The sequence below is a fragment of the Protopterus annectens genome, chromosome 2.part0 (assembly GCF_019279795.1).
Source record: "Protopterus annectens isolate FY-2018-M chromosome 2.part0, PAN1.0, whole genome shotgun sequence".
NCBI classification, from domain to species: Eukaryota; Metazoa; Chordata; order Ceratodontiformes; family Protopteridae; genus Protopterus; species Protopterus annectens.
In genome coordinates, this window is record NC_056728.1 from 584,677,484 (window position 1) to 584,698,284 (window position 20,801).

The following is a 20,801-nucleotide window of genomic DNA, read 5'->3' on the forward strand; positions in this document are numbered from 1 at the left end:
ATGTTGTGGGCTGTGTGTATGTCATGCTGTCATTCCTGCCATCACTCCACTGCTGTTGTGTCCCCCACACATACTGGGAGGTTGGGGCCATATATGTGTGGGTTTCACCGACACAATACATGTGTGCACTAATGCACTTCAGAGGCCAGTGTATGTTACAGTGGTATATGTCCCAGTATTAGTGAGTGTAGGGGGGTGCACCATGACTAACTTAGGCTGTCACAACATGTGTGGGCATCTGGGATAGGCTGCCTTAAGGTATATGGATGTACATTATCATACAATCCACCTTGGTTAAATGCAGGCCTACTGCCTCCTGCCATACGGGATGTTCTATTTGTCAGTGTGATTGTGATGGTGTCAGGTATGCCTTGTTATGTAACAGATGCATCCCATTGTGTCAACTGGGGTCTGTCCCCCCAGGGATTGTGTACAGAGTGTAGATAGAGGATGTTGGCCTATATATCTGCATTACATACTGGTGATTGTCTGGTATGCTGTGGCCCAGTCTGTCATTACTAATGTACTACTTGGAGGCCTCGGCCTGGACAGCAACATATGTCAACCTTTCCAGAATACTGTCTTAGTATAACTAATTCACAGTTGCATTACACTGCTCATATGGATGTCAGTGTCTAAACAGCTATATGACATGGCATATACAACTGTCATAGTACACAAATAAAGCTTTCACATTCATTGATGCACAACTGTGTGTGGTGTTATACCCTTTGATATCTCTGTGGGTATATGTTGCAGGCTATGAATGTCATTCGTATGGGTGGCTCATACAGATTCCATTTGGTAAGGTGGTGGCTGTAGGAATACTGGCTGCTCCATTTTGTGTGGACATACTACATATGTATATTACTGTACAAATCTGTGTGTGTGTGTTTATGTGTAGTTACATATATATATATATATATATATATATATATATATATATATATATATATATATATAAATATACATATATATATATATATATATATATATATATATATATATATATATATATATATACCTGTATCTGCATATATGTGTCTGTGTATATGTATCCTAGGGATGGCCATGTCATGTCTGGTTATGGGATATGCAACACTTGGTACTGTATTACAGGGGGGTCGTGCTTGGCTGGGGGGTATGACATATATTGTGTGGGGCCTCTCAACCCCATTAATGTTGCATGAGGACATATATGTTTTGGTATTTCCCCATTATCTACAGATGTATGTCCGTATATACCTATGCATGTGTGTGTGTGTGTATATAGATATATATATATATATATATATATATATATATATATATATATATATATATATATATATAGGTTCATAGGTTCATAGGTTCATACTAGGCTATCTGCCCTAGGGCATTTATAAGCCTAGCCAGAGTGTGTTTGGCATTCGCCACCAATTTTAAATTAATTTTGCTATGCCCTTTTTCGAGGTTAGCATACTGTGCCTCTGTCTAACAGTGACATAGAAGTGATACCCAGGGTAAACCTACGATCTCCCATCCACTCATCAAGATTCCTCTTGAAGAGAGTCAATGAGGGACTCTGCCTAACCTGGACTGGGATTTTATTCCAGAGTGAAGGGAGCCTCTGGGTTATGAATCTGTCCCTCCAGCATGTCCTATTTATTTCAGTGCATTTGTGGGTACATATCCTGTAGTAAGGCTGAGATTGAACAGTAGTTTTATGTTTGTGTTTAGCTCTTCTTGGAGTTCATGTAGGATGCAGCCTGGGGCACCGTCTGGTCCCATTGATGCTGTGTTTTTTGCTTTGGAGAGGGCGGCTCTTACCTGAGCATCTGAGATGTCAGGGGGGCAGCACTCTGCTGGGATAGATGTTTGCCTTTTGGTGGGGAGGGGGGGGGGAGTTTGCGCTGAACCTGTCAGCTAGGATGTTGGCAATGTCTGTGGGTTTGGTGTATTTTTTGTCATTTTGGACTAATTCTGAACATATCTGGGAATTCCCACCCAGGTTCCTAACATAACTAAAGAAAGCCTTGTGATTATCCTTAGTGTCCTGTGCAATTTTTCTCTCGAAGCTGGCCTTAGACGATTTTATGAGTGCCCATAGTTTTTTGCTAATACTGATCAGAGATGCCTTCCTTTTTGGGATTTTGCTCTATCATGTAGTAGCTTCCTCCTTCTATTGTATAGTTTGTTTATGGCTGGGGTCCACCAGACAGGACATCTGCCTTTGGAGGATTGGGTCTTGGTTTTATTTGGGATTGCAAGATCCATGCATTCCTGAAGGTGTTCATAGAATGTGTTTATAAAGGATTCTGCAGTCTGGGCCATATTTTCCACAGGCCCGGGGGCTTTGAAGGATTCCACCTCGGTTTTGAAGAGTGTGAAATTTGCTTTAGAGAAGTTTTTCACTGTGGTTTTCTGGGCAGGGGGTGGGGTCGGGATGTGAATATCCAGTGAGATTAGTTTATGGTCTGATCTTACCAGTGAGGGATACACTTTTGGTCTGGAGCATAGAGTCCCCATGTTGGTGATGATCAGGTCCAGTATGTTTTCCCCTCTTGTGGGAGTGGCAACAAGTTGTTCCATAGCATTTGAGTTTATAAATTCTAGGAACCTTTGGGCTAGGGTGTTGGAGCTAGAGTAATGCTCCCAGTCTATGTTTGGGTAGTTGAAGTCACCCAATATAATGGTGTTTGGAGAGACCTTCATATTTTCCAGTGTTCTCAGGAAGGCTGAGTGGGGTTCCTGGGTTTGGGAGGGTGGTCTGTAGCAGGCTATAAACTGGAAGGCAGTTTTACCCACTGTTAGTTGCACATGGATAGTCTCTGATGCTTCGTGCTGTGCCACCGACCTGGAGGTGTGGGTATCTTTGACGAATATTGATACTCCCCCTCCTTTTGTGGTTTGGTCCAAGTTTTGGGGCCAAAAAGCATGGTATGAGGTATAACCTGGTAGTGCTGGTGTGCTCTTGGGAACCTTGAACCAGGTTTCTGTTACTGCACAGATATCAATGTTCTCCATGCTAAGGAGAGTTTCGAGTGCGTGCATCTTGAGGTTTAGACTTCTGGCATTGAGTAGCATTACTCTTTGTTTCTTATCCCTTGTGATACCTATGGAGGTGGGTTTATCTTTTGAGCCTTGCCTAAAAAAGGCACTATGGGGTTAGCAAGAGCCTTTGCCAATATCTGAAAGCCCAGGGGTGACAGGTGCAAGCCGTCCCTAGCGAAGCATCGTGGCTTGTCGAGCATGTCATCCCAGGCTGACAGGCATTGGATCCCCTTTGAATGACACCAATACTTAAGCCAATTGTTGAAATTGATCATCTTGTCTTCATATTGTGGCATTATTCTTGGTGAGGGTAAGATGCTACTCAAGATCAGGGTCATACCGGCCTGGGCTACATGCTCAGAGAGCTCCTCTATGTCTCTTTTCATGTAGTCCAGGGAGGTACGTCTCAGGTCATTCACACCAGCATGGACAATGACTGAGTCATATTTGTATTTGCCTTGGAGTGACCTGAGTGCTTGTGTTATGTGGCGGATCCTAGCGCCCGACAGGCAGCTCACCGTGACCTTCTCCTTGTTCAGCCTGGTGAGCAGGACATCAGTGTGTCTGACGATAGAGCCACCTATTACAAGTGTATCAGGTGTGTTATTTAGCCTTAAGGGCTGTCACTGTTCCGCACACTGGCTTTGTGAGCTATGTGTTGCACGTGTTTTATTTTGGGGTAGCGGCTGCTTGGGTGTCTGCTTTGGAGGTCTCTGCTGCTTAGGCAGATTTTTATTTAGAGCCTCTGAGTATGTTTTTGTGTGTTTATGTGTTTGTTTTGCTGTCGTGGTAGGTCTATGTGAGACTGGAATTGTAGTGAGTGTGGTTTCCTTCTCCTCCTGACTGGTTACGCCAGTACTGAGTTGAGAGAGCTTAGCCTCCAGTTTGGCTATATGGTTGCATCTCTCATGGTTGCATCTCTCACATCTGTTGGAATTTGTTGGGAGGAGGAGAGGGTTGTCTGTGTACATGAGGCAGTTGTAACATTGCCTTAAGATTCCCAGATTCACCAGCTGAACACAACTATTATATAGTATGGAAAAATCCAAATAATTCTTTATCTAAGCATTTTGTTGAATGTATACGCTATAAGAAGTTTACATTTTTTATTTCAGATATTGAGAGGAACTCTAGCGGTGGCTTATGGGAAACATCTACAGAGTTCAAAGAACTTTAATGGCATTTAAAATTAAAACAACAGAATTTCCTGGTATTAATTAATCAATTTCAGTAGTTCCTGTACTTAAAAAGAGAGCAGCAAACTTAATGGAGTGATTGAAGTATGTTTTATGGTTTCTTTCATAGTTAGATTTCAATGTCTTTAAACTGAGTTACATGGTTTTAAATTATTAATACAGGATTTTTAAAATATAGATATTCAACCTATTTTTAAGTTTTAGTCTTGATTGTCTATATTTTTCAAAATACTGTTAACACTTTACAATGGTGAATTGTTTTTGAATTGTCTAATTAATTAAAATAGACAGTGATTAGCTGGGCTATTTTTTAGGCTACATGTTTAGTTTATTTTATGAATTGAAATAGATTTAAATTTTGTCATTAGTTCTGATGAAGTCTGTATGTGAAAAACAAAAAGCCATTGGCTCAACATTTTTTATTACACAGCTATTTTTAGCCATTTGTCCAGTTGGCATTATCGTTTTGCTTCCTTTTAACAAATGGTTCAAGATTTAGACAATGTATTGTTTGTGCAGGAGTCTATTGTTTGGATTTTTGACTCCTACTGGTGTCCGACATTTGGCATTGGTTGTGCACTTCTTTTTGTCGTTTTAAGTGTTTGTAGTGCACTTATGTGTTATTTTGGTTGCAAGGTCATAGGATATTCTTTTACAGAGACCCAGAGTCTGGACTGGAACATCCTGTAGGGACTGACCTGAGCAAGGAAGTTTTGACCTACTTTAAGAATTGTATGGGAGAGCTTGAAAGAAATGGCTAGGCAGCTATATACTTGACTAATGTGATTAAAGGGTTAGGTGAATGGTCAGCTGTTCTGTGGGAATAGATAATCCTGAAAGAAAAGAAAAGAAGACAACAAAGGGATAAAATGGAGGTAACATATTTATGGCTTGGTTAGTCAGCTAGGCATATACTGATAAGCTAGTCAAAAAAAGTACCCGAGCTTTTAGTTTCCTGAAGGTCCCACTGTCTGGGACAGGCATGGAACTGGTACGTACTCAGACTAAACCCATTTACAATGTACGTTCTGACTGAAGTAAATTATCATATAAATTTGACATGGGGCTACCTAGTAAGCTTTTGTCAGCCATCATATTTATTGACATCTACACCTGTTCCTTGTGTCCACATCAGTAGTAATAACCAGATTAATGAATGAGTAATTATGTTGTACATTCTATTAACTTGCAGCATGATTTGACAATAAGCAAATTATTGTGTTAATTTGCATGTCTTTCCTAGAAAGTAGGGTGGATAAGGCATGGATGTTTTTTCCTGAAATACTATAAAATGGCAAAGAGACTGAAGGCATGTGCCTATTGTTTAGATGTGGCTTGACCTGGGAGCATAGTTAATTGAGGCTGGAGATAGCAGGGGAGGATTTTGGAGTCAGTTTAGGTTGTTAGGAGGACTAAATATGAAGCATGTGATGGTTGAGTAGAAATTAATGGACAAATCTACGGAAAGATTGCGGGTTATCTTGGAAGGAAAAACATTTTTCCACTGATCCATATATTCCCTGCTTGATAGGGACACGTGCATTCAGGTTATGATTAAGAGATCCGAACTTGCAGGGAGAACAGCTGTTATATATGCTGATTATGCATCACTGCTGAATATTGGTAATTGAGTTCACAGTATTCAATGCAGCAAGACAATCCCAGTGAGGGTAAAATTAACTGAAATTAGCTAAGATAAAAAGATTGCTAGCAAGAGATTCACACGTTGTTGCACAGTAAAAACTAGCATATCTGATATATAAAGTTGAACTGCGCACAGCTTTTTCTCTATAAACTAAACACAGTTCTGAAATATTTATTTTTAAATATACCCTGTTTTAATTCTTATCAAAATAATGCATTTTTACAGTTTGTCCCCTGACAAGCCAGAGTATTGTATGCAGGATCATCCTATACTTGAATTAAGGAACCAGATGTGCTCCTAGTCACACATTAAATTATCCGTGCAAACTTTCTACAGGTGCAACCGAACAATATGAATATAATAAAATAGTCACATGAGAATGGATGTCAAGGTTTATTAGTTCAAATAAAATTAAGAAAGTATTTTATATGTCATTTAAACATCTAAACTTTAGACTTTTAGCAATCTTTATTTACAAATAAGACAAAAGTTTAATTTTCAGATTAAGAAAAAGCTTCCAAGGTACACTGTTTTACATAGTTTTAATGGGAATCAGAGAGAGAGAGAGAGGGAGAGAGAGAGACAGAGAGAGAGAGGGAGCGAAAGAGTTTCTGTTTCATGTAAGTTATGCAAAACAATTTGCATATATTCAGACTGTAGGAAATAAAGTGTTATATAAATGCTACTGCCTTACAAAGAAGAAGAAAAAATGGTTAAGGTTTTGCACATTTGCCTATTCATTCTGCTTTCAAATAAACTTTCAAACAGGGATTTTTGCTTTACTTAAAGGAGTAGGTGAGAAACTATGAGCAGACAGACTAAAATGTAAAGCCAAAATGATTAAGGGGATTAGTAAAGTAAATATCAATTAGAAGTTTATTGGTAAAACATTTCAGAGTTCTTTGAATCTTTCCTGTAGATCAAGTAGCATGCTCTCTCCTATTTCCAAATATCCACTTTGTGTTATCAGTGCAGTAATGTATCTTCACCACAGGAATTTGCTTGCAGGGAAGCCATCGTCTTTACTGCAATTCCAAGAATGTAACATATATGGGCATAATTTGAGGAAGCCACACAGCATTGTAAGCAGTCAGTTTATACTGCAACCTTTGTTACAAGCGCAGAGAAAGTTTAACAGCATTGTAAGAATCAGCATATGGCTAATCAATTATGCGATATGATGAATAAAAAACAATGGAACTGTAGTACGTAAACAGCATAGTAATGTTTATGCAGCAATGCATATATGCCAAAATAAATGTCATATGTGTGACATGGAATGAAATATGCTTTGAATTACTGTGTGCAGTCTTAAACGTATACAGTGTATTATTTTCATAACACCTATACTGTAACCGAAACATATGCAAATGCATGTGTCACACATCTACTACACAGTATGACAGTAATAAAATGCATTACATCAAATGTACTTCTTGTATGTGATGTACAGACAAAACAAATACATAATGTCAAATAATATATTACATGTGCACATGTACGTACACATAGATATATAGATAGATAGATAGGTACTAAGTGTAAAAACAATAATTCTGAGTTCCACAAGTATGAAAAGTAAAATTATAAAGACTGACAAAACATAACAGCAAATTTCAAACCTTGTTTTAACAGCATGAAACAGATTTTGCATGGGGACTTCAAACATTACACCCCCAAAACAGCTTTGCCTCCCACACAGTTGTAGTTTATACATCCTAATTCTAAGCTCAATGTACCCTTGATTAAGATGGCATGTATAGTATATATTGCCCTGTTTTGCACTTTTAGACTTGCACTTCCATGTTCAGTTACAGTTCTCAGAATATCAAAAAGGACCTGTAGTGTGTGTGTGTGTGTGTGTGTGTGTGTGTGTGTGTGTGTGTGTGTGTGTGTGTGTGTGTGTGTGTGTGTGTGTGTGTGTGTGTGTGTGTGTGCGTGTGTGTGTGTGTGTGTGTATGTGTGCGCGTGTTATAAATGCATACAAAAAAACACACACAAAGAAATATTGAAAAACAAATCACTTTTAAAAGTATTGTTTTCATACGGCAGAAATTTCCCTGTGCACCCTACACTCCCCACAACTTAAAAATAGCAGTTTTGGAGATGGATCACACTGCAGTAGGGAAAGGGCAAATATGCAGTCCCTACTGTATCGTGCTCTCACACACGAGAAGACCATGAGTTTGCAGTCTTTTTCTACTCAATCACTTTTGCCAGTCTCCTCACTGTTCAAACAAGTCAGCATCTGAACAGTTGCATGACACCATGTGTGCTGCAACGAAACATATATCACAGTTTGGTATACCACAAAATGTATCCCCTAAAATAATCCTGCTCCACCACTGCATAGTAAGTAAATTAAAAATTATACACTGCTAAATAAACATGAATATCATCATTATGTCTCTACTCTAGTATGAATTTAAACATTTCACTGAAACAAAGCACCAAACACAATAAATGTATAAAAAAGATCCAACCACGAATGAAGGCAGAACGACCTTTATAATAAAAAAGTACAAGCGCTTTCGTCTGGACAAGACTTCCTCAGATACAAAATACACACAGGTGCTACAGAAATTTGTGAGGCATTATAAATTTCTGTAGCACCTGTGTGTATTTTGTATCTGAAGAAGTCTTGTCCAGATGAAAGCGCTTGTACTTTTTTATTATAAAGGTCGTTCTGCCTTCATTCGTGGTTGGATCTTTTTTATACATTTCTAGTATGAATTTACATATATTGCATGAAAGTATATATGAAGCATGTGTATTTCATTGTGTGAAATTTAACATTCTCAGATTTATGAAAATCAGTTATAGCTGTGAAACAAAATACATGCCACGTGCAGGACAATCAAAGGCATTGCAACTCTGCACTGGAACTCTTCTGATATCAGAACTAGGACTTGGTAAATTCATGCTTTACAGGTAGCTCTACTGCTTGTAAATGTGGCACTGAGAAAATCAAGAGTGTTACTTTCATCTCCATTGGATTAAAAACAGACCATCTAATCCACAAACAGTTCTCTGAAATCCACAGCTCAGTATTAATAAACTGGTCTTTACTTTTTACATCTTCCAGACTAACTACTTTTGATAAGAAAATAAAAAAAGTTACAGTACAACATAAATATTTCTCATGTATTAATGTTTATTGCAGACATAAATATACACAGACCCCCGAATTTACTAATCTGCCATGCAGGACTAAAGTAGTCCTGCACGTAAGCGGCAGTTTAAGAGGAGGATGGCAGCGTGCCATGCATATTAATGAAGACACGCTGCCCAAGCTCCAAATCCTACACTGAGCGTGGATGAGTGCAGGTGGCATGTCTGAGAGCAGAGCTCTCAGAATAAACACGCCCCTGCAAAATAGAACAGAAGAAAGTGTAAATAAATGAACGAGACTGCTCATAGGTGTCCGCATATCCCCACCAACAGTCCCCATGTGTTCAACAGCAATAGTACATTGAAATAAAATGAAGAAACTCTTGTATTTATTGTTTTTTAAGACCCCGAGTGCAGCTAACTGTAGGTGTGCAGGTTTGCCCATCATTCAGCTACGGTTAAAGCAGCCGAATATAACAGGCATTCCTGGTTCGAGTCCCACTGCAGCACATATCATTTTCTATGTGAAAACTGTATATATGAACATATTTTAAAATTGTTTTGCCATATAACCTACATAATAACATTTAAATGTGAACTGGAGTACTGCATGAAATGCACATGTGAAGTGTCAGTGTCATAATGAATAAGGCACTAGTAAGCAGGCTTAAGCACAAATAAGCAGTAGTAAGCGTGTCTAAGTGGGTTTGCGTGAGGGTAAGCATTGCCTAGACAGATTAAGCAAAGTAGAAGCTGAGTGTAGGAAACTGTAACCGGAGTTAAGCAGTGCTTACCATCGTGCAAACCTGTGCATTCCCGCATACAACTACTTTAAAGTGCCTTAATCACTCTGGATCCAATGGCCCATGTTCTGCCCAGCAATAAAATGAACTGCCTCTGCAAGGCTCAAACTCAGGACCCTGTACACTATAGTTACAATAGTTAACCATTAAGCCATCATAGCAATAGATATGCATGAGGTATCAGCAAACGAATTCTCACCACAGGAAAATCAAACCAAACATGTGAACTGAATCTATGTAGAGTGCGATGTTGGATAACATGCCACAGAACATAAATATGTAAACTGAAGTGCTGCAGTAAGCATAGATTTGAGGTGCTATTGTAATAAAGTGTAGAAGCCCCCAGGTCCCCATACAGTGTATGTAGACAGGAATAACAGATACCAGGCACATATATAACCTGTAATGAAGAATAAATCAATGCCAAATGGCAAATATAGTGCTAATTAACTATTAAGTAATGCTAACCGCAGCACAGCTCAAGTTAGTAAGTATAAGCAATGTGTAGGGGAGCCAATTCAATCTGCCTAGTGGTATACCTCTTTAAGCAGTGTCAACCTCATGTAAGCAGGTCTGCCCATAGCTTAGCCTTTTTGAAACTGGCCAATCATGGTGAAATGCAGGAAAATGGCCCTATGTAAACCCCACAGGCGGGAATACTACCCATAACTGGTTGTAGCTTCCTACTGCAGGCAGAATGGCTGGTGTGGGTGAAGGCACTCGATTTAGAGTGCAGCGCTGGGGCATCCAGGAGTCAAAAATCATGGTATGGCTCCTGGTAAAATACCATGATTAGAGACTACTGCAGGGCCAGTACCAGGGCTCGCAGTATAAAACAGAGGCCTGGGACAGTCTCGCCCGTGACATCACCAGTGCCACAGGTATCCCCCAGACTGGTGAGCAGGTCAGGCACCACCATGTTGACCTGAAGCGGCGGAGGGGGGATGTACTGGAACAGTGGATTTAGGAGTCTCAGTAGATGCCCAATGCCCCAAGACTGAGTAAGTACTCATTCTCCTAAGTAGTAAATAATTGCCTAGCTTGTGTATACTATGGATAGTTATGGCTAAATATCACTGCATTTCTCTAACAGCTGCAGATGAGCGGGCTGTGAACCAGCAAGCCCATGATGCTAGCCTGCAAAGGCTGTGTTGCGAGGCAGGTTAGTAATCAGTCTGCATGTACTGTCATAAATAAATATAAGAGCCTTAGAAAGTGTTGTACCAGTAGAAATAGATGTGTAATAGTCTGTGAATAAAGGTATAACCCCTGGAGTGCTTCTATTTACTCTTCTCTCATATGTTGGCGATCTGTTCCATACTATAAATAGTACTGTTGTATCTTAAGCAGTGTCACCCACACCATGGTATGCAGATAAAATGGGCATGAAGTCCTGCATAACAATGTTGGAAGTGCCAAGAGGTCAGTTATATTGTACAAGTTAGGGAGACTTAGAAAACAGTTTAAAGCTTTATATCACTTCCCTGATAGCACAGTGTACTGTGATGTTAGCTATAATATTTTGTCACACACAGCAGGGGTTTGAATCCTGGGAGTGCTACTAAGTTGTATGCATAATGATACCCTACAACTGTACAGATTTTGATACAATGTTCAGATAGAAAGATATATGCATACTTATACCCAACAACAGTACAGAATTTGCTAGAATGTTCACATTGTAAGTTGTATGCATATTCATACCCCACAACTGTTCCAATCTGTCCAGCATGTCCAGATAAATGGCCCATATTACCAGCTTGGTACCCTGTTCCCCTATAAATCCAGTGCGATGTTCCAAGAAATGTAGGCAGCTGTCAATGTCATGTAACTGAAATTCAAATGTGTACATAGTCAGAGAATGTATATGGAAACAAACATGTCATTCTAGCACCTCACCCAAAGTGTATGACAGCAATTCTCAACATATGTTGCATTAACACCTGCAGCCTGTCATGCCTGTATGTAAGACACAGATCACGTATATAATAATCTATAAACATACCAGTATACAATATAAGGCCATTGTTTGTGTAATAATACATGTAAGGGAAAGACTACTGCAGTGACTAAGAATGTTGTGAAAACTACAAAGATATATTAGTTGTTAATTGAACTTTCTCTCTCACCCCTACCATATGTGCATAATAACCCAATGACACTCCTCGAGTGGTATGTGTACACTCCAAACTTTTTTTGGGACATATGTCCTAATGGTTTATAAATATTCACATTTGTTTCCATGCATGTGCCATGTGAAAATACATCCATATTGGTGGCCTGTTGCCATCAATGAAACCTGCATGCTCCTGTAATGGCCACTGTTGTTCCATTATTACATGTGTTCTGCTTGTTCTGCAACTGTGTTAAATCTGGTGTGTTGGGTTATTGGGAATATTTATGCATGCTGTTATAACTAATCCTGAAAGCTGTTAACTGTTACTAACCCATATCTATCATAAACCTGTGACAACACGGCTCATATGGGAAGGGGACCCCCCCCCCCGTCCCTCCTCAGCTGGCCATGGCACCAGGCACCAGCACATCTGGGGCCCAGCCTGGAACCTCCTCCTCCATGGGCCCTGTGCCACCTTCGGGTAGAACCGCTGCAGGGGATGGGGCTTGCCCCCTCCTCGGAGCGGGCGTGGAGGGGAACCTGTAACCTGTCAACAGGTCCGGGCCGTGGTGCCTAGGGAGCTCGATCTGGAGTATTGAAAGTGGCTATGCCAGCTTGAGGGCCAAGTGGTGTTATTAGAGGGTGAGCCTGCCCCTCCTACACAGCCCCCAGCACAGCCACCTTCAGGGCTCTGAAGGTGCAGTGGTGACTGCACATGGGTGGGGACCTCAGTCCCACTGTTTTCAGTTGGGGGATCATGGGCTTGTGACTTCCAAACACTCCTCCCCGTCCAATGTGTGCACCCCCCACATGAGTCATATACCGGCCCTCTATGCATCTTGTGTATCTTGTCTGTTAACCTACCCAACCTACCTCCCCAAATATACCTACTACACTTCCCCAACATCCCACTCTCCTCTGAAAAAAAAGGGCAATTTGTTCCCAATAAAAAATCTTGCCCCATACATAGCTGTGCATTTCACACACGTGTCCACTGGACACATGTAGTCTGGTCTAATTGGCATCACAATGAATATATGTTGTCCTCACCCCTCTCCCAGGGGTTTAAGGGTCAAATGCACCTGCAAATATAGTGCATATGCACAGCTGTTGCTGTAGAAGAAATGGGCAGCTATGGACCTTTCATATAACCTTCCTGCACATGCCTAGCTATTTTGTTTCCCTCTTTGTGCCCCGTTTTTCACCACTGTCCTATCAACCCCTTTTTCTTTTCTTTTAAAGGAATTAACCCGGGGGTAAGTTGTAGTAAGCACTGTTAAGCAGCGGTAAGTGGGCTTGCGTGGGTTTGCACAGGGTAAGCTATGCATACACAGGTTGAGAGATTTGAAAAAACATAAGCGAAGGTTGGCAGTGCTTACCATCACGCAAACACATGCAAACCCGCTTACAACTGCTTAAAAGTGACTTAATCACTCTGTAGCCAACGTCTCTTGTTCTGCCCAGGAACAAAATAAACTGCCTCTCCAAGGCTCAAACCCAGGACTCTGCATTACGTACACAAAGTGATTTACCACTAAACCATGGCAGATATACATAACTTGATGTTTTCACAAACATATCATGCAGCATAATCAGTCAACAGTACAGGAAATGTATTATTATCACACCACATAAAATGTTAATGTAAGAAGTCTGGACAAAGTATGTGACACAGCGGGTACAAATAGGGATATCTGTCAACTAATGCTCTGATACACTTAAAATGTTGCTAGTTACACAGTTATATGTATTAGAACACATATGTAGAAGGAGATGAAGTCTGAAACACAAAAGTGTTGCCACTAGTTACTGACTTCAATGCTGCGATCATCCATGACAATTGCCAAGTGAATAAGGAACAGGCCAAAATATGAGCCGAACATGCATGGACACATGGACAGATATATATCTGTAAATGTAGACAGATAGCTATATGTAGATATATATATTAATGTATGACTCACAAAATATCATATAACATCAATTGTACATACATACATACATATGTTCATATATATATATATATATATATATATATATATATATATATATATATATATATATATATACACAGATGCAGATATCTATAGATACATATATATAGATATAGCCATATGAGATATATATAGGTACATACACATATACACACACAAAAGGTATCAATAGCCATACATATGTAGAAGCAGTGTGGAAGTACTGGGTGCAAAGTATATCCCTCAGCCACAAGCCCTTCAACTGGCACCTGTGAAATGTGTAGTGTGACAACCATTCCCACAAATGAGAATGCTGGCATTAAACATATACCCACCCACAATTCAAAGGACATGACACGACACACAGGTATGCATACGCAAATAACCTTTATTCGTGTACAATACAATAATGTATGCCAGTATTGACACCACATAAGGTTTGAAATATGTAATCAGTCATGAATGCAAGGCCCACACAAAACAGTAGATGCAAGCAATGTGTATATATACCATACTATGCTGTGCAGGCCAAGGCCTTCAATTAGTACAACAGTAGAAACAGGATTTTCCTTCAGGATACGTAACAATCAACAATTACAAATGTAGTTCAGCAGCCTCCAATTACACCCTGTAGTCAAGGGGAAGAGTAGCACTTGTGTTAATGTTACAGTATCTTGTGCATAACATTGCTTAACCTAACATCTCACTATCACACTGAATGACCCTCGTCTTAACAGTTATATCCCTGGAAAGGTGTTCTAGCCTAGGTTAATGGAATAGAACCCCACCACCATAAAAGGCTGTACAAGGGCAAGGAACATTGTGTACCGCACACTTACCTCTGGATTGTACAAGGGCGCATATGAGTTCTCCAGCTGTTTCCCCTATATATATGGACTTGGTCCAACAGTTGGTGTGGGAGTCCATGACATGACTGGGATGATAGCAGGAATACTAGCGGTAAATAATGATAGGCCATCCCCTAACAACCCTTCCTGTATCACAGCAGGACAAAGACTGGCATATATGTGGAGGACAGAGGCAGAAACATAGGGCAATATGTGCATTGTTGCTGTTACACACACTGGAAATTGCTGGTGGTACAGGATTTGCTGCAGCATACCCTTATGCAGGGATATGACATTGAAATACAAATGTATGTAGCCATGTACTGATAGCACTCAACAGACAGAATGCCACAGATATATCTGGGACAATACCTGTGTGGTGCACAGACAAAACCTAACAGCCAATCCCCCTGGTATCATACAGATAGGTCCACAGTTGAAAGGTTTGCAGACAGACAACATTCCACGAAAAGTTACCATGTACACAAAAACCCTGTAAGAACAGAAAGATACATTGCACACAACAACAGCACTCATGCTGTCTGTATGTCTGGAACCTTACCCAAATGTGGATTTGGCCTCTGTCTGCAGGCTCTGCTGTAAGAGGTATTGCTACCCGCTGTCTGTAACACTGATGTCCACTCACAGGAAGGATGTCATCCATACTGTAAAGGTGAAGGGACAACGCCCACAGAAGGCAGCAATTTATAGTACAGGGTTGCCATGACAGTGGTTATCTGAAGTACTACACAGAAGGTTGCATGCAATTAGCAACTGGTGGACACTGACTGGTGCAGAGGCCACCATCTGATCATGTGCAATACCAACAAAAGCATGCTGAAATCTATTTATACCAGCTCAATCACTCTATTGGAGAGACAGAGAGAGAGAGACAGAGAGAGAGAGAGAGAGAGAGTAAAAAAACATTCAGGAAAGTTCACAAAGCTCAGGGTTGTGTTACAGCAAAAACAACATAACAGTATGTGAAACAGATATGCATTTACTGGCATGTAGTATATGGCATAGAATAATAGGATGTATACTGTGAAAGGATGTATATGTGCCATCAGTACTTGTTCCTGTAATAATGTTCTGCTCAACAACTGCACTGGACAGTAGTGGCAGTCCCTGTGGGTAGTGGGATATACCTGTCAAATGTGCAGACCAGCAGTGAATGGCAAAGATGTGACCCATGATATCTTTGTTCTGTAAATTACTGTGGCCAATGGCTGGTGGGGGTATTAATACTGCCATGATAGACACATGGGTGAGAGACCACACCACCTACAGGACAGTCATGTTAAAGTGTAGCATAGCATGCCCAACTTCCATTGCAGTATAATATGCTTATCTAAAGTTTGTCACCATATATACTCCCTAATGTTAGTCTGTGTTCACATGTGACACCTGTCTGTGTTGCAGCAAGGCAGAACAGTTCAGCTGTGAAGTAAAGAGGGTACATGATTGGGGTCCAAATGTTCATATGCACCCCACATACAGATACATATATGTGTGATACATATGCCTCAAGGTGATGTAGCACATGCCCCATGTCTCTGTGGAGCTCCCTATGCACAAGACCCTTGACCTAACTGGGTGACAGACACATGTCAGTGTGTATTCCATGGGGGACACACCATCCCCTGAGGTGGTTCCACATGAAGGTAGTGATGGAACAGTGGATAATGAGGTTCCATGGTGGGTCACGGATATGATGTGGACTGGTAACATGTTCACATTAGGTTGGAGTAGTGTTCCTGCTGGCAAATAACCCCTACACATACTGGTGTGTAACTGTCATGGAAAATATTGGGCTGTAATAGTCCACACAATCCTAGAACATGTCCAACAGCATGCATAGATATCCCCAATATCACAGAATGACAGATGTGTAGCAATCATATAGCAGGTCTACCACATGCATATGTGGAAACATAGTGGCAGTGACAATGGCATGTATGTGAAATACCCTGTAATAGCCCAGCAACTCTAGTGTCCCCACAGGGAGCATGTCTATAAACACATAGCATAAAGTGTTGTACAGTACAATATATGTACAGTGTTGTACAGTGTTGTACAGTACACATACCGGACACATACCACTAGTGTAGTGTGAACATTATGTTGAAGCTGATATGGTGGTGGGAGACTGATATGTGTATTGTATTATGGTAAACTTGACATATGAGTTGTTCAGACACATTTCCATCATTATGTCTTTCAGGGAGTATGGCACACCTGAGGAATCCTGCCTACAGTGCCGCTGAGGAGGAGATTATAATCACCAGCATCATCCACAACTACCAGCTGTTGTTCTCATGGACAAGCCAGGACCAGCAGGAGAGAACAACCATGTGGAATAATGTGGTCCGCAGGGTGAATGAGGTGGGGATGCACAGCTGTACATATGAGAAGGTCCGCCACCATTGTAGTGACCTGCTCTACCAAGTACGTTGCCGTGCCGCTGCTGTGTGGGGTGACCACCTTGCAACAGGGGTGGCTATAACATCCATCCCCCCTCTCCAGAGTGGAGGAGCTGCTCATGAGCCTGGTAGCACCTGCCCCCCCACAAGAGTTACAGACTTATACAGTCATGGAGGTGGGTGCTACACACACACCAGACATGAAGCTTGCAGGTAATGTTCCAGGGCATATCAGTAGACTGCTGTAGTGTATACATCTGTACAGGTAGATCATGCATATGTGAGATGTGGGGTCTGTTGATGTGTAGTACAGATAAGCAGTAATGCATAATCTGTAGTACTGTGGACTTCAGCTGTTGTTGCACTGTAATATTGCAGCCACCCTGTCACAATGCCACAGCTGTGGCCACTGACATCAACTCTATCCCATCTCAATGTAGGTACCTCTGGGATACCAGCAAGGCAACGGCCGGATGGAAATTCACTGTGCATGTCATAGCTAAGGTGTCAGCCGTGTACACATCTAACACACCTACCTATAATGCATGTTGTACATGTGCACTGACACAGCACACCCTTCACTAATGGGATTACCAGCCTCAAACACATGCAATACACAGTCCATCTCAGACAACTGTGGCTACACTCTAGTGCACATTGCCCAGGCACACCTGACATCTGCCAAATATACACATCTATGTCATACACAGGGCAGTTGAACATGCTACATATAAAGACATCCCACTCCCTCTGCTAACACATGCTCCAGGGTGCTAAACCTCATCAACACATTACAAAGAACATACTGGAAGGATAGGGCCCTGTCCTAGGGAATCCCCACACTCTGGAACGGACTACCCATACATGTCAGGCAATGCTACTCATTGGCCCTTTTTACAGAAACACTTGGCAATTGGATGGGAAATGGGAAATTCACCCTGGGTAGTATGTCTGTGCCACAGCCTGACAGGGATTCAGGGAAATAACATTAGTGGGTGGTGCATGGCTGGGAACCCCTGTGGCTAGGCTTATGTAGGCCCCAGGACCAATAGACCAGTACTCACCTATGAACCTATGTGTACCACAGGCAACATCAGCCAGGGCTCAATCATGGTCAATAATGGTCTCTACACTCACCATAGGTACAGTACATTGTGTCTGTGGTTGGTCTAATGATAGTCTATCACTCATACATGCACTACTGATGAAGACATCTGTGAATACACATCAAGCATTCACTAAACACATATGTCCACATGTGATCCAGAAACACACAAAAGCTGTGAGCAGCAGCGGAAACACATCTGACACACAGATGCACATCCTGCAGTGGTGTGTACATCTGTGAAGTATGGTGCACAGTTTATGCCAGGGTGCTGAACAGATGTGGACATGAGTGCAGTGAGTTCCAAGGGGAGGACCATCACCTACTAACAGAAGCCATGCATCACATCCATGTATAATGTTGGTAACATGGATTGACTACAGTTGCACTGCATGCTGTTGAGTGCCACATGTCCTGGATGGTGACATGTGTGTACTTACAGGTTTGTGTGTGATACTGTACTGCACCATAACCTGCTATCGTGTGTGTTATGGGGGTGTGGAAGCTGTCTGTAGGTGCGTTCTGGTGGAGTGTATGGGTTGCCATGTCAACTGCATGTGTTCATGTCTGTGTGTGGCCATGTCTGCACACACGTGTGTGTGTGTGTGTGTGTGTGTGTGTGTGTGTGTGTGTGTGTGTGTGTGTGTGTGTGTGTGTGTGTGTGTATGTACTGTTTAGTGGTGATGTACAGGTCTTACAATCTGTTCCCTGCTTTCCCCTCACAGGTTTCAAGGTGGAGCTGTGACCCCCCCTGCAGGTAATCTGATGTCACTGATGCAGACAGTGACCATGAGGATAAGGGTGTTGAGGCACAGGAAGGGTGGTCAGAGGCTACCACTGGGCCACCAATTGACAACCCACACATATCCATCCCATCCACGCACACAGTCACACATCAACATTGGCCTTAGCTGAGGGACAGCCTATGGTTGGCATTTGCCAGGACAGTGTGGTATCTATGGCACATGTGTCAGGACACAGCAGCCATAGCCAGATGTCTGGTGGGGTATCACATAGGTAGATGTCCAGGGGTGCTCGTCGGACCAATGCTAGTCATCATGCCCCTAGAAGACGTGCCACATCTATTAAAAACAACACGCATGTTCCAGACTGTCTTGGAAGCACAGGTATGAATGGAATGGTACACCAGGCAAGGTCTAAGGGCACAGAGGACTCATCACACCTCTGTAACTCTCAGCATACGTGACCTAGCAGGTGCCATCCGTAATTACACCGAGGTCATGGATAGACGGTGGGGTGAGACATTGGATCTCATCCACAATCTCATGTCAATGTGTCAGGACAGGGCAGGATGGTTACGATGGCCACATGGACGTTTGCCAGCAACACCAGCAGCTGGAGTTCACCGTGGACATCCAACCAGTCACAGCCACTCCCGTAGTGCCAGTACCAGCCCCAGCACTGTGGGGGGGCTGTCCACAGACCATCATAGCAGACCACATGCACATGGCCCTGGCCAGTCCCAGGAGGGACCTGGATCCAGTGGACGTCTGTCAAACTCGGGGGACAGTACTTGGTCTGGCTTTGTACCTGATACTGCCTGTAGCACCCCTGCCAGGCACAGGTCCCGTGTCCATGGCCAGAGATGGTGAACTGCAAACCCTGCCAGGTACAGTCTGCAGCTGTCTCACAATTCCCTGTATAGGGTAGCCACATGGAGGAACTGTGTGCATGCAGACACACACACATAAACAATGAACCTTGGGCAACCACATACCTGCACACACAACATCACCAGTGGCCCATAACAGTACTCAGCACACACACACACACACACACACACACACACACACACACACACACACACACACACACACACACACACACACACACACACACACACACACACACACACACACACACACACATGTTGTCAGTTGTATGGCTCAGCCTAGGCCTCTGGCAAACCAACAACATACCCTGTGCATATGATGATACCTGTGCCACTCCCTGACATCCATAACATCGATGCGGAGACAGGCTAACATGGTGCTGATGCACAGGGTGACTGTACAACAGTGTAGCAATGGAATGATGTGTTGTATGTTGTCAGCAGTAAAGTGAAATGCTAATATCTTGGAAGGTGTAGCTGTGCAGCCATGATGCATCATAGCTGTAATTAACAATGTTGTATTGTTGTCACCAGTATCTATTCTGATTGTGTTGTGTTTGTCCATGTGCCACATGGCTGATGGGTGTAATGGTATCAGCAGGCCTTCTGCAGTGGATATCAGTAAGTGTAGTGGGTGGTACACATGCCATGGCTGGGTACAGCACATAGTGCCTTTGGTTTGGATGCAGTGCAGGTACAAGACTGTACACATGGAGGTATGTCCCTGTGCAGGTAACACATCTGTTGCACATGTAATCCCACCAAGGCAGGATAGGCACAACCACACAGTGCTATATATGCAGTCTGCAATTGGATGAAATTAAACATGCTAACAGCAGGGTGTATGTCCCTCTCCCCACTCTACTGGGATCCTCACCTAAGTAACATGTCTGTGCCAATGCTGGTGGCATAGCC